The following is a 16,520-nucleotide window of genomic DNA, read 5'->3' on the forward strand; positions in this document are numbered from 1 at the left end:
TGGCAGGTGTGAGGTGATAGCTTATTGTGGTTTTAGTTTGCATGCTCTTCTTTGTTTTGTATTTATCCCATCCCTTTTTTATTTCTCTTTCTCCCTTTGTTCCCCCTCAAATTCATATATTGAAGCCTTGACCTACCATGTAATGGCATTTTGAAATGGGGCCTTTGGGAGATAAATAGAGTTACTTTAAGTCATGAAGATGGGGTCCTCATGATGGAGTCCCTTAAGAATAAGAAGAGAGAGAAATCTCCTTCCCTCTCTCCATATGCACACAGTGTGGTCAAAGCCATTGATGCAGAACTCCTCCAGGTGTTTCTCAAGCTCCACTGGCTTCCCCAGATCAAATGCAGTTCCTTGCACTGGACCAACTTCTCCTGAAGGAATCAGGGTTTCATCCACAGGCAAAAGGCGTCATATTCTATAGTGACTTCATGGTCATATACTAGTATATTCAGGGAACCCTGGCTTTCCAGGTTGAAAAAAGAATGGTTTATCAGATTGACTGGTGTGGTCTGATTGGCCTGTGCTTGATAGCTGACCACGAGTTCCTCACCAACCAGCGTGTATGTTACCCATACTTTTAACTCCCCAGGGTAACCTTCCTCACTGTCTGCACTGACCTGTGAGAAGTGGATGCCATTTGACAGCACCTGAGGAGTCTAGAGGACATTATCAAACCTTCTGATGCCTCCATGAAAACTGTTGGGCCTATTCTTAATGGCCAGCTTACACTCCTTCCCATCTAATGTAAATGTTCCTTTGGCAATTCTGTTGGCCATCTTGCCAACGACTGCTCCAAAGTAGGGCTGCTTTTGGAGGATCCCATTCAACTTGACAAAGCCAAGCACCAAATCTGAGGCTCTGCTCTGCCTGCCTTTGGCCTCTAGGGCTGTGATGGTGCAACCCCAGGAGATGATGTCCACTCTCAGCAGGTCTGACTGCAGCCAGAACTTATCCACTGTCCCTGCCCTCATGGACAGCTCTCCAAACTCAGATCTTGTTACTGAAACCATGGGGAGAGCTTCAGGTGCACTGCTACTCCTGGCCTTACAACTCCGGCCACCAAACTTGGAGCGACAAAAGTTCACTGGAGAAGGGGTGGGGCACATCCTATGTGTTTTTAATGTTATACAGTTATTTCTCATCTCTGTTTTATTTGGATCTTTCTAAATATCTCCCATGTGTCTCCTCAACATGATCATATTCCTTTTGCTTTTTTGAGCATGTGGAATATATGTATAATATTGCTTTAATATACTTGTGTGCTAATTCTTTCATCTGCTTTATTTCTGAGTATTGATTGATCTTTTCTCCTAATAATGGTATTTCCTTGATTTTTTGCATGCATAAGTAAATTTTTATTAAATGCTTAACATGTTAAATGTCAACATGATTAACGTATGAATTTTACATTTTTGGATGCGGGATATTTTTATATTCTTTTAAATATGTTTGAGGTTTTTTTTCCTGATACTCAAATAAATTATTTGGTAAGCTTTTCAAAGCTTACAAATAAGCTTTGCTATGGCAGACCAATGCAGCTAGAGCTAAATTTTCACCATTACTAAGACAATATAATCCTGAATGCTCTAACCCAGTGGTCGGCAAACTGCGGGTCGCGAGCCACATGCGGCTCTTTGGCCCCTTGAGTGTGGCTCTTCCACAAAATACCACATGCAGGAGTGCACATACAGTGTGATTGAAACTTCATGGCCCATGCGCAGAAGTTGGTTTTCGGCTCTCAAAAGAAATTTCAATCGTTGTACTGTTGATATTTGGCTCTGTTGACTAATGAGTTTGCCGACCACTGCTCTAACCTAATGCCCTGTGCATTACCAGGTTGTTCCACTATAACTGATAGTAACAAAAATTACTGCAAGCCTTGTGTGATCTCTTGGGACTATTTCACCTGATCCTTTATAGGTTCTTTCTCCAGATATAGTGATTTCATCACATCCTTGTCCTGAGCAGGACACAGTAGACTTAAGGAGAGCACTTGGAGATTTCAAAAGCTCTCTCTCTGAGAAGCTCTCTCCTCTCCAGTAGTCTGCCTTGTAAATTCTAGCATAGTTGGTCTCCCTGAATTTTCAATTCCATCTCCACAATTTGGGGAAATTACTGGGATCTGTTTGAGGTGTCCCTTCCTGGAAACTCGAGACAGGAAGCTGAGACAATCATAAGGCTTGCCTCATTTAATTTTTTTTTTTTTTTACTTTTCATGGGTATCATTATCTTACGTTACCTATTGTCCAATATCTTTAAACTATTGTTCTATATATTTTATCCATTTTTTTTAGTTGTTTAAGGTGGGTACATAAATGTAGTCTCTCGTCCCTCATCATTGCTAGAAGTAGATGTGCACAAGAATCCTTAATCTTTTCATTTTGTGTCATTGCATCTATTAGCAGTCTGGTGAAATCTATGCATGCGTCTTAGAATATTCTCATTAAGTTCATATAACCAAAGCAGAGGACAACAAAGTAAACCGATTATCCTGAAACGTGTTTATCAAGATATTTTTAAAAAATTGCGTTGCTATAATAAATGTGCTTCTTTATTAAAACATTAAAAAAATTTAGCAGCAGGACTAGTAATTACTAAAATCTAAAGCAATATTTTAGCATAAATAATATTTCCAGATTTCTGCCACATGATGTGTTATGAAAACATTTGTAATTTCTATTGATGACAAAATCATAAGAACTGCTAATCCTACTGTGATTTGGATCCTACATTCATAACTGAAGAAATGTTAAATTTGCAGTTAGAGGTTAGTGAAAATGAAGATATATTTTTTCCTTGTCCAAGCTCATACAACCCTGCATTTTCCATTAAGATCATAGAGATCTACAGACCCTGTGGTCAGAAATACTGTTATAAGGAAACCTCCTGATTTTTTAAATATATTTTATTGATTCTTTACAGAGAGGAAGGGAGAAGGATAGAGAGCTAGAAACATCGCTGAGAGAGAAACATTGATCAGCTGCCTCCTGCACACCTCCTACTGGGGATGTGCCCACAACCAAGGTACATGCCCTTGACCGGAATCGAACCTGGTACCTTTCAGTCCGCAGGCCGATGCTCTAACCACCGAGCCAAACCAGTTAGGACAAACCTCTTCATTTTTTAAATTTTTATTTTGGGGATTAAATCACGATTCAGGGTATTTGCTACTCACAAACCTCTGTTTCTAAGGCTTGCTGCTAGTTTTATATCATTGTTAGTGAGGTCCAAAAGAACAATAGGGTCATATGGGATCAGAGGTAAAGCACTTATCATTGTGCATGGCACTCAAGAAGCTCACAATAACATTAGCTATTAATCCTCCTCCTCCTCCTCATCATCATCATCATGGAGTGCAAGAGGGACTACTTTTTGGGGGATGTTGAGTGAGCTGAAGCTTACATAATATGAAGTGCCCCTTTTAAAAAATCAATAAAATATTTTCCTTTCACCAATTTTATGAGAACTTATGATTATATGAACCCATTACTAGGGTCTCTTGTAGGGCAAGTAAAGTCACCTGGGCCTTGAAGCTACCTGGGCAAGTATTGATTCTTGAAACTTAAGCTTCATTAACTTCAGAGCAAACTCTTTGTCCTTGTTAGGGTGAAGGTCATGGTGTAGGGCAACGTGGAGGGGTGTGAAAATAGGACAGAACCACTATCAGGTCTGAACTGGATCTTTGGAGCCTGGTGTTGAATATTTGACTCCTGGAGGGATTTGTTTTCCATGTTTCTGACAGCAGGTGCATTAGAGTGGACCAATGACAGGCAACACAGAGAAGAGAGAACCCTGCCTATGTTACTTACTACTCTACTGCTGCCACCTAGCAAAGTAAGAGTACATAGTGGATGCTTCCTGCAACTGTGTCAAATAATTAATGAATGTAGTTTTGTTTTCTAATAATCTTTAAAAATAAAAAAGAATAATGAAAGAAAAGGTTTTGGGTTTGATCCCTGGTAGAGGCATATGCAGGAATGAACCAATGAATGCATAGGTAAGTGAACAACAGATATCTCCTTCTCTCTCTCTCTCTCTCTCTCTCTCTCTCTCTCTCTCTCTCCATATTAAAATAAATAAGTACATAAATAAATGGGGTCGCTCTATAATGAAAAATCTTCAGCAATCAAAAATATAAATAAAAGGGTGGCATATTAGATAGCTAAGGTGAATAACAATCATATATATAATCCTCAGTGTGTCCTGTGTGTAAATAATAGAATGAAAACGCGTGTGTGTGTGTGTGTGTGCGCACCCGTGCGTGCAGGAATGATGCACTCTTTTTTTATTGATTAAGTTATTACATACGTGTCCATATCCTGCCATTGCCCCCCCACCCCACTCCCATAGATGCTCTCACCCCCAGTTTCTTGCGTCCATTGGTTATGCTTATATGCACGCATACAAGTCTTTCAGTTGATCACTCTTTGTGAAGGCATTCTCAAAGCCCCATCTCAAAATAGCTTATTACTTTATTGCTAGGTGGTCTTCATGCACAGTGATCTATCTATTGCCCCAGAAATTTGCTTAGCAAAAGGTGTTCAATACACATTTGCGGAATAAAGAAATTCCTTGTACCAGGAATAAAAACAGGAAACATTGAAATGGCAAGTTGTGAAATTACCTTAGAAATTAGGCTACATTCAGGAAAACAACTGCTTCACCCTAAGGATCCCTAATGGGCAAGAACTCAGTTACTATACCATAAGTACTTAAAGTATATTAAAGTGTACCCTAAAAATCTAAGAAGGCAGGGATTCGTAGGCTTTGGTTCCTATTTGAATCTTACCAGCACAGATCCTAGTACATAGCCATCAGGCTCTCTCTAGATGCTCACTGAGTGCATGAACAAACCGATAATGTTTTAAACTATATATTCTGCACTGACTGTCCACAGGTCATGCCTTACATAGAACACTAGTTCAGTAGCAGCTTTTGCTCACTTGTTCTTTGGTCTAATGAAGCAGTGGTCACCACAATTACTGGGATGTCAGATACTCACAGCCAAAGAGATCACCAATAGGGACTGAGCTTTGTAAAGAACATTGCCTTCTGGGCCTTCTGTAATAAGGGCTCCTATCTCCTATAGGTGTTTGTATGGGATCTCTCTACCTTGCTGCTTCAGCTGCAATGGCACCCATGCTGTGTACGGCATGCAGAAATTGTGGCCACAGGATGAGACTTGCACGCACTCTTGATCCCCTCCTATGCAATCTTTTTGAAAAAGAGTTGTCAGAAGTAGTTCCTGTGATAAAGCAAGATGTTTTGAAATAGATCACACCAGTGACATCTGAGTCTGCCTCTTTGTGGAGTGGGGCTATTTGTTTTAGTTCAGGAAATAAAACTGAAAACTTGTAGACATGCTGTTACTACTTAAAATTGGCCTCTTCTCTGAGCACGAAATATAGACAGACCCTAAGTACCATTCCCAGCTCTGTTCTCTCTGTAGGATACAAAGCTTTTGTGCACATAATGAACTCAGACATTTTAATAGCTGATTTGTACCCTTCAAGGCCTCTGTTGCCATAACCTCTACTGACTTACTGTGGATTATTATGTGGAGCTTAGTATTGTTGATTTACTTTTTTTTATATCTGTTCCTGAAGCAATAGAATTTGTCACTTCCGTTTAGAACACATTTGTTGAAATGGTGTTTTTATCTAAAGGGCACTTAAGTCATTTTTATTTAAAAGAAACTAATTAAATTTATCTTTCTCATTTGCCTCAACATGACCTTTTGGGAACTTGGAAATTAAATTTTCTCCTAATATTTTACTTTCCAACTTGGCAAACATTTGACATTGTTTTAGATTCTGAACGAAGTTGAAAAAGCACAGATTTCTTTTAAAAAAGCACTTCAACTTTGAAACAAGAAATGATAATGATAATGATTCTTAATATTTATCTGCTCTGGGATGAGCTTTAGTTTTTCTCTTTAAAAAAAAAATTACAAAGGAGAAGGTAAAGATGAATGTAGAAAATAATGAGACCATAAAATTACTAACTAAAACAAACAAACATCCAGGAGGGTGATTTCAACTGTAAATATACTAATTTAAAAATGCAAAAGTGTTCATATTGCCATTTAATAAATATTATTTGGTGTTGATAAACATAATAAATTACTGAACAGAAATTAAAGTATTTATTCCTGAGCAGTCTGAATTAAAAATACTCACGGTAATGACAATAAAGATCTCCAAAATATGCCAAAATAAAGAAACTGATCAAAGAGAATTTGCTATTTATAACATAAAATACTTTCCCACGCTTGATCCCATGATCATGTAATAAAATTATTTCAGGATTTTTAAGAAACTGTTAAAGTTAAATAATATAGGTTACTTTTTGTTAAAATGTCAACTTTTTAAATAGAACAAGTATTTTAACCTTTGAGACAGCATGAAAGGACCTAAAGAATATTATGCTAAGTGAAATAAGTCAGTCAGAGAAAGATGTGTAACACATGATCTCACTTATATGTGGAACCTAATGAACAAAATAAACTGATGAACAAAACAAATCCAGAGACATGGAAGCATGAAACGGACTGATGAATTGAGCATGGCAGGAAGAGATTAATCAAAGAACTTATATGCATATATATATGACCCATGGACATTGAAAATATTACAGTGAAGGCCTGCGGAGGGGGTAGGATCTGGATGGAGGGGGTCAGTGGGGAAAAAAACAGGGGACATCTGTAATTCTTTCAATAGTAAAGATAAATTAAAAAAGGAATATTTTTATTGTAAGATAATTATACCCTATAAAAATAATAATTTCATAGAGGTTTATAATTTGTGGAGGTCTCTCCTAAAGACATAGGTAAGACAAGTATTTCTTTATCTCCATTTAAAGATATAAAGTAGAGCTCAGAGAAGTAAAAAGATTTACCCAAATCACATAGATTAAGTGTCAAACCCAGGACCTGAACACAAGTCACCTGACTTCAAATCTACTTTTTGGTTAATCAAGAAACTTACCTTCTTCAATTCCTGCCAAAGCAATGGAGACAGTTTTCTATGTGATTTAGCAAATTGAAGTGCTCCCTGTATTCACCTGCCTCATCATTATCATCACCGCTGGGTATTTCCTTACTATAGAACTTGCCGCTTCGGAGAACTCAGAGAGGAGTGAGAAGAGCAAGTCTTGGGCCAGGCTTTCAACTGAGAGGCCAGTAGGGGAGAAGCCGGGAAGATGGAGTGACAGAAGGTGTGTATATTTACTAAGCAAGGGTACCAATTCTAAGAACAATCAATCTTCGTTTTTTTCTTAAGTCAACTATATTGGGGTATAATTTATATACAATAAAATGTGTATATTTTCAGTGTGCTGTTCAATGATCACTACAGTCAAGTCCAAGAACATTTCCATCATCCCCCAAAGTTCTCTCCAGCTGTTCTGCAGTCCATCCCTCCTTCCACCCTTGTCCTCAAACAACTACTGGCCTAGCAGGTTTTTAAAAACTTGAAGAGTGAAGATGGAAGGAAATAGAACAAAAGGAGGACTTAAATCAAATGCATTTCCCAATTGTTAGAATCCCAGGCTATAAGTCTAAACAAAATTTCCAGGCAAGGCAGGACAGTGAATTGGGTTTATGGGGGAGGGACAGCCACCTGCTCTCTCTCCCTGTTCCTTCCCCATAGTCATTTCCTGGTTTCTCACTCCCTATCTCATCACAACTTCAGTCCTATCCATGGCTTATATTACAGAATGACAATGTCACTTTCAGAGCCCTGTCATATTGAGACCACACTGGTAGCTTCCACCACCATCCTAGATGTCCATGAGTCATAGTCACGATTTGACTCAAGTCGTTCTTACAATTCTGGGGGAGGAAGGCTACAGACAGACCTCTTAGAGAAAGCTTTTGATGCTCTCCTAGTAACATGCAACCAGTGCACATATCGCGTTCAGTTTCAGGTGTCCACAGGGAAACCCCAAACCCACTCCTGGTATCCAAGGTGTGTCCTCGGCATCAGCGTCAAACTTCCCACACCTTGTGGTTTTCAGCTCCCCACTCTGGGCATACCAGGGAGAAACATCGCATTCTGCGCAAAGGAGTTCAGGAAGGCCTCTGCTAATGTATTAGCACTTTCTCTGTAAAGCATTTTTTTTCTTTGCTTTTATAACACCAGATCTTTGGTTGTGTTTGAGGTGGAGACCTCTCACCACTTAACACAGAAAATAATCATCTGAAGAAAGACGGGTGGTTAAGGAGTGATGTGTGGGTTTTCCAAAAGCAATGCCGCAAAGTGTGGAGAGAACACAGGCCAGGGTGCCTCTTAGTCCTGTTTTCTCCCAGTAGCGGTGGGTATAAGGTTTAAAAGGAACAGACTTCTCTGGGTATCCCCGATATGCTTATCTTTCAAAGGAGGAGGGATTAGGTAGGCTAATGTCTTTTAGCTCAGAATTCTAGGATCCCATACCCCCTTCTCTTAAGTCAAACTACCCTTTCTTTTTTGTAATTGCTCTAAATCAGGGGCCCTCAAACTTTTTAAACAGGGGGCCAGTTCACTGTCCCTCCGACCGTTGGAGGGCCGGACTATAGTTTAAAAAAAAACAAACTATGAACAAATTCTTATGCGCACTGCGGGCCCGGGACAAGTCGGCTGCTAAGCAGGACAGGCAGCGGCACCCGGCGGGCCGGATAAATGTCCTCGGTGGGCCGCATGTGGCCCGCGGGCCGTAGTTTGAGGACCCCTGCTTCTGGACACTTCAGGTCATGTTATAAAATATCCAGCATACACATGCAAAACGTAAAGATATTTGAAAAGCCCCTAAAACTAAGAAGTGATCTGGAATGTCAATGGCCAGCAGGAGCCAGTTTCTGAGGTAAGCCCACCTCTTTTCAGCCATTCTCTCACAGACACCCCATTTCACAGGAGTGCACAGCAAAGCAGTGCTTTGTTTTAGGGACTAACTGACTAAACACACTAACAAGGTGACATTGACAAACCCTGTGAATTCTGTGACCAGCATACTGGGTGGGTGGGTGAGAGCTATGCCAAGGAGCAACAAACCCCCAATAAATATGTCTTGAATGAATGCATGAAAAGAGTGAAATTCTTACATGATCTGGGCACAGAAGGGGACATGAGGAACAAGTGTGTTAGATATTTTAGCTTATATTAACTGGGACTATTTGATTTATTAAATTGCATTTAAGATAAGCCTGACTTAGAAGGTTCTTTGCCTGTGCAATGGGCACTGAATTTGTTCTATTTGCTTTACTTCTAATCCTATTTAAAAAGAACACTATTAAACTGGTGCCAAACAGCCCCCTGTGCACAAGAGGTCAGCCACTTCTTAAAATAACTTTCTCTGGCTTTATAGTTGCGGAGACTGTGATGTGTCTCTGGGAGTTTCCCTAATTCTTTGTAACATTTTAAAATAAGTACTCTGGGACAGCTAAACATATAACTTGTCATCTAAATATGCATTTAGAGACATCTAATACATATTATAAATATGTATTTAGGGATTTTCTTACAAGGACTAAAGAGCTTTATAATAACTCCTTTGGAAGGATTGCATTCTATTGCATTATATGTGTTCACGCTCTTAAAAAATTCATGTTATTTTCCTGATAGACCAGGATGTCTGATAAGAGATGGTAACGAGACACTGTCAGTGAGGCCTAGAGAATCTCAGATTCCACACTTGATGCAAAGCCCCATTCTTCATAAAGACAAGGTATGTAGTGAGGAGCTAAGGATTTTTTTTTCTTATAAATAATGCAATAATACAATTGCTCACATGTCAGCCCATAACTGGACAAACACAATCCACAGGAACTGGGTCATCAGGTTCAAGGCGATCTGTGAGAGGAGCCTTCACACGATTCTAGGTGGGATGGAACTGCTATTAGAGGCAAATGGCTGGATGCAGCACATTCCTACATAGGATCCCGCAGCCCCTTCCCCACACAGATCCTTTTGGCTCCTGGCACATATTGTCTAGAGCAATGGGCACCAGCACCTTTGATTAAGTGCTCCATCGGTAAAATATTTTTGTAAATGTTCCTCCAGTATATGTCTATTCATCAACTTGTAAGCTATTTATATTGAATATTAAAGCTTAATTTATGTTTATTTTTCAATAAAACATGAGTATAAGTGCTGATATTTCCCCCCCACACTTCAATGAATCACCAGGTTCCTGGTTTGGGAGAAGTCAGCCCAGATAGGGAAGCATGTCTAAGACAGGTGTGGCTTCATTACAGTCTCTTCACCACATGCACAGAAGGGAGTCCAAGCCTGTGGCCACAGCAGCAGTTGTCTTTGACCACAGGAGAAGCTATGAATGGGGCAGAGGGAGAGTTTTCATCGGTTTACTTGTTAGAATGATTCTAGGTAGGCAAGCACCAGGACGCCCAGAAAAGTTGGTCAGAGTGGAAAGATGAAGAGGACTGGCCACACCCACTGCTCGAGGCACTGCCCCAGAACAAACGTGACCACTCCAGTCCTCACTCAGTGGCTTCTGTAAGCAAAACAGGTGCCTTTACAGCGAGCATCCTCTTGTGAACAGGGCAAAACTCCGAAGCAGGGCTCTCCCTTCTGCCCCATCTGCTTCTCTCTACAAACCTTTTCCCATCTCTGGTCCTCATTTCTTTCTCATCACAACAACAAGACTATGTTACCAGGAAAACATTGTGATAAACAGAGTCACCCTTCCTTTTATTTGATAAATGTTATTGAGTTCCAATAATGGGCCAGGTTGAGAAACAAGTGATTGATCAGGAATTCCTCCCCTAACGGCTATCTGCTTAATGTGTGTCCCCTGTTGCTAAAGGTTCAGGTGTCTGTAACCAGATCTCCCAGGCATGGCAGAGGCCTTGCCACAGACCACCAAAGCCTCCCAGCGGCCTGGCCAGTCAGCTGAGTCCAGATCACACGGAGATTATTTTTCTGGAAATGAGCCAGCTCTTTTCCATTTAGTTGATACACAGACATGAACAAAAATCATGGCCCAGGATTCATATACTCTGGGAATAGTGCCTGGGTTGGGGATATGTCGGAAGGGGTACAGAATGAGAGGATGTGGCAATGCAGAGATGCACAGCGGGACAGCATCAGCAAGGCAGCCTGCATGAAGCTAAGTTAGTGTGTCTGTCGGCAAGTGTAACTTCTGTGGTCCTGAGAAGCACATGGCAATTGGGTGAATGTCTTGGTTTCTCTTAGAGTGCCTTACAACTTTACCCCCACCCCGAGAAAACAACATTGAGCATATTCCTTTGTAGGTTGGAAAGGGTGGGTGTGGGGGTCATTCAGATCCAGCCAAGTTACCAGGTCATTAATTCATCAACCATTCATTAAAGGCATCTCCACATCTCCACCCCCCCCCCCCCTCTCTCTCTTAGAAAGGGGGAGAGAGAAATGATGTGAGAGCAAAATGATGCCTCCAACCCGGGCATGTGCACTGACAGGTAATTGAAACAGTAACATTTCAGTGTATGGGATAAGGACTTAACCAACAGTCGCACCAACCAGCCAGGGCTAAAGGCTTCTCTTAACTGTGAACAGTGCCAGAGGCCCAAAGCAAATAAAGGCATAGGTTCAGCTTACAAAAAGCTTGCAGTAATTTAGGAGCAATAGATGTTTAAATTCATAAGAGAGAGAAAAGTGTGAAAGTGGATGTATGTCATGTTCAATAGAGGCAAATGGGAAAAAGAGATCAATTATGCTTGATGGGAAGGCGTCAAAGACCTTGTATGCATACCAGTATATGCATAACCCATGGACACAGACAATAGTGTGGTAAAGGCCTGGGGTGGGGGTGGGGAGCAGGCTAGAAGGGGTCAATAGGGAAAAAGAGGGGCATGTGCAATACTTTCAACAATAAATATTTTTAATACATAAAAATTAAATAATTAAATTTCAGAAAAAGGAAATACGGACAGAGCTGAGAGGGTCTTGCAGGATGAGTGGCAGTGCCAGCACACTGAAGGGTGTGAGATATTCGCCTGGAGGAAACAACATGCTAAGTAGCGTGGCATAAATGCTCAGTTCATTTGTAGTGTGGCTGTCTGTGGGAAAATGGCTGGAGAAAGAGGCTGGGCATGTAGGCAAGGAAAAACTCATGGAAGGCCGTGGGCCATGCTGACATTTCTGGACTTGATCAGTACACAAGTCGGAATTATTGAAGATTTCTAAGAAGGGAAATGAATTTTAGAATGGGTTGAGCCTGCTGAAGTCATTATCACTTTGCTGAGTATTTCAAAACAGGAGTTCTCAAATTCACTACAGCACATGACATATGATATTCCCGCATGAAGCACTGTTATACTAGTGCAATAACATAATTGTGTTGATGATGTTCTGTTTAATTTCCTGCACTAGCTGTAACTCCATTGCTTTCTCTCTTTATCTGAAAGAAGCCTGTCCGATTTCAAGCAAAGGAGGGTGGGTTTATTATAAAGATCATATTTCAACAAATAATAAACCACTTGTGAAGTTCACTACTGAATTACTGTCATTAAACACCAGCTCTACACCAGATTGTGACCTGCCAGTGGGTTATGATCATGAGTGACCATTACTGTTTCAAACATGTATATGCACTGGGAGCTCCTATCTGAAAAAGTCTAAACACCCAATATGCTAAGGAAGAACTGAAGTTTATGCATAATTTATCTATATAGTATGTACATACAACTTCCCAGTAAAATTACAGAACATAAGACTATGTACACTAACACAAATATACTTACGTTCACCCCTGGGACTGCAAAGGACTGAATACCCCATAAACAGCCCAGTGGGGCAGGCTGGCCTCCCCTAGGGCTAGTGGCTCTTTCTCCGAGGTCACCCTTACAGTGGTCCAGGAGTCCTCACCCTCTCTCCTGGAAGTGATGGGCACCTCCCTGTTCTACCTGGCAGGTGTTGGGAACAGGCTGTGAGTGAGAAGTAGACCAGCTAGGCCGATCACGCAGGGGCAGGTGGGGAATATGAAGAGCAGAGGGTGGGCTAGGAGTGCAGGAAACGTACGCATAGGAAAGAAAGCAGTTGTGCACAGCTATTCGTTTTCTCTTACACAGGATTACATGTTCCTTTAAGGGGAGGGAAGGGGGGGTGATCAAGATGCATTCTTTGTGAATCCAAAGTACTTTTATGTTTACTTCCCATCCCCCAACTCTGTGTCATGTTGCCAGAATGTATTTTATGTAACTTGTGTCACAGGTGAGCCATCTCACCTATTGAACGTGACCTTTTGAAAATGGTGATACATGTCACGTATATGGAGCTTGAATGAGGTACATGAACATACGCTGAAGGAGAAGAGGATATGCCTCAATTTCTAAAATGCCATGGCTTTTTTAAGTCAAAAATTTAAACCAGAATAGTAAAAGATAAAAAGTGAAAATATAACTCTTTTACTAAACTGGAAACAATCTGAACATTCTACAAAAGGAAAATGGTTCAGTAATAGTAACACATAGAAAGAGGGAATATTAGCCAGGTGCTAAGTTAGTACTAAGGAAATTAATACTAAGTAACTAAGTACTGTGTTAAGTCAACAAGTGTATATCAATTGGTGTATACCATGAATCAGGAAGAAGCTGGTGTGGTTAAGCCCCGAGCAGGGAGGGGCGTGTTAAAGTGAAGAGTGGGTATATTTCTTTGGTAGAATGATGAGAAAGTTTTAGTTATTTTTTCTTTCCAATCTTCCACCAATTTTCTTTACTGACAGTATCATAGCATAATGATAATAACATGGCAATAACATAAAAATGTAACTATTGTGACAAGCTGAGATACAGACAGGAATTTTGTCTGATGTGCAGTAATTTTGTACTTTTTCCAACAAAGTAACCCATATCATTCTGGATGCAGCCGACCCTTTGCCCCATTCTCTGTGTGATGACATGTACTTCTTATACTGACTCAAAGGACTGAGGACAAAGAAGGAGCCCTCCATCACTGACGGCTTATCCTGGCAACTTGGGAGTTAGCTGAGTTCAAGGAAATCGGCTGATCCAGCACTTTCAGCGGTTCCTCACTCACTGGCACTTTGTTGAAGGCTTATATATCCCATCTCCTTTGACAAGCCATCCTTACTCATTCTAGCACATGGGATGTTCTCCTTTTTGAATATCTGCAGCCTGTCTACCAGTATATTAGTTATCTGGGGGTCACAATCTATTTTGTATTGTTAGTAATTCTCTGTGTGTGTGTGCTGCCTACAAACTTCCATGAGACTTCGTTATACTTCTCTGAATTGCTCCTCACAGCATCCTGTGTGTAGTAAGCAGGCATAGGGAAACAGGTCCGAGATAAGTCATTGATGAGAGAGAGAAGGGTGTACTGAGTCACATGTCAGGCAGATGCCGGTCACATCCAGATGAGAGTGTGGCTGACTGAAAAGTCAGTGAGCCTCTGGTTGGCATTCTGACCACATCCCAAAGACACTGATCTTCCCCTTGTTTCTTGTCCTTATTTACTCTCTTTGCACTTACTCTGGTCTAGAAATAGAGGGCTATTAGTCAAAGGTAATGTTTTTAGATGTTCTGAGAAGACAACTTCCCACAGTAGGTTGCCGTACTTAATTAATTACATAAAATTACCTGAAGTATGAGTGCACCCCTTTACCTTAAAAAGAAAAGAAAAAAAAAAACGAAGGCACTCCGCATTTGCTAAATTTTGGTGATTGTATCTTGATGGAAAACCCTCTTTGAAAGTTTTCTCTAAGGGCTTATGATGGTATCTAATTATCTCATCCAGCTATCAATAGTAGACTAAGGAATTTGGGTTTGCAGGTGACCTCTCAATGTAGAGATGTGGGATTCTCCCCTCCCATACTCCATCCCTCCTAAACAAAGCAACCATATGGAAATCAGCCTTAGGCTACAAATGCTATTGTTGCTTTGCTCCTTGGATTAAAAGTTTATTAACAGATATTCATAATACATCATGATTTGGAACATATTCAAATAAACCTTATTAAAAAATAAAATGTATTAGCTATGATTCCATAAAACATTTCTAAGGCTAGGAATCTTGTAAAGCTAGTTTTTTTTTCAGTCAACTGATATCTGCTGTTGCCAAAAATTATGCAGCATCTATGGTTGAAAAGACAGCTCTGCATTTTGAAATTCCTGCCCATAAACATTTAAAAGACAAATGGTGTATCGAACTATTATATACTGGTAAATAACATTGTGTCTACATTCCTTTACAGTAATAAACATATCACTTATCCTGCCTGTTGTAACAAGAATGCTCCATTTTATCCTTGCATTGGACATTTCTCACTACACCTTGTTCCCATCTTCTCCATTTGCACTATACATTTCTTTTTACTTCTTCTGACTTTTGTCCATTTACAAATTATGTGTTCTGTATTTGCCTCCTGCGTTTAACTTGTTTTTCACTTTCCATATGATTATTTCTCCATTAAATGTCAATTGCAAGGTGACAATGTTTAAAAGAATAGTAATAATAATGGTATTTTGGGAGTTAGGAATGATTGCTCAGGAAATAGAGATATTTGTCTTGAAGGTTATGTGACCTACAAGTCATACATACTTAACAAAGACCAAATGAGACTCATAAAATAGATACAAAATAGTACTATGGGAGTGAGGCTCTTAAGGCTAAGAGGACACTACTTATGATTAAGCTCACAGGGCTGCCATGAAACGGTGTCAAGCAGAGTGTGGGTGGGATAGTGGCATTACAAATGCAAAAGGAAAAAGCAACTAGTTGATGATAAATACATGAGTGTGGTTGTAGTGTTTGGTCTTCTAAAGATCAAGAAAATAATTATAAATTTGAGTCTTAGAAATAGATTCTTCTGAAGATTTCACAGAAGTCACAATTCTCACTTTCTTTTTCTACTATCCTTTTTATGAGCTGATCTACCTGAATAAACATATTCTAAATTACCTCCATGTCCTCACCGCTTATGTCTTTCATCTGAAATAACCTGGCTGAAATTCTTTTTGATAAAAATAATGTCCTCTGTGGTCACCAATGACCTGACCAGTTTGTCTATCTTCTGTTCTTGAGCTCAGCCACTCCCACTTAGACATCATTCAATAGCATCTCCTTGGCTCTATCTTCAGAAACCTTGCACGCTAGCTTTCCTTTCTAATTTGATGCCTGCCAGTTTTTAACACGTAGTCCTCCCATCTCCCTCACATGTGCATGGTAGTTTTATTCCAAAGCTTTGCTGGGGGTCTTGTGCTTTCACCTAGGAGCTCCTTTCCTTTCCAACCAGCAATTCCTACAATCCCACCCAACACAGGTTTGCATCTGACTTTCCCAAGGCAATCCTCAGTCCAATCTTTCTTACTGACTATAGTTTGGTGTCACACAGATTTCTTGCCAATAACAAGTGAAATATAACCACAGCCAAGTTCATTATAAAATTTCTATTCACAGTTTACGGCAAACACCCACTTTCCTGTCATTTTGTTTGGCTTTATTGATGATAAAGATAGTCTCTTTCCGCCTTGTGTCCTTACTCATGGGAGGCTCTTTAAGTTCTCTTTCATTTCTTCATTCTGCCAA

General features: G+C 40.2%; 1 protein-coding gene and 1 pseudogene across 3 annotated transcripts in view; both read right to left on the minus strand.

Annotated features, from left to right (window-relative positions):
* Positions 1-16,520, minus strand: part of SEMA6D (semaphorin 6D) — a 606,507-nt gene that overhangs the window by 331,971 nt on the left and 258,016 nt on the right. The gene's annotated exons all lie outside the window — the stretch shown is intronic.
* On the minus strand, positions 187-1,013 carry LOC308234923 (galactose mutarotase-like; annotated as a pseudogene). The gene has a single exon. The product of its transcript is annotated as a galactose mutarotase-like (transcript).

The sequence above is a fragment of the Plecotus auritus genome (genome assembly GCF_963455305.1).
Source record: "Plecotus auritus genome assembly, chromosome: 1".
Lineage (NCBI taxonomy): Eukaryota > Metazoa > Chordata > Mammalia > Chiroptera > Vespertilionidae > Plecotus > Plecotus auritus.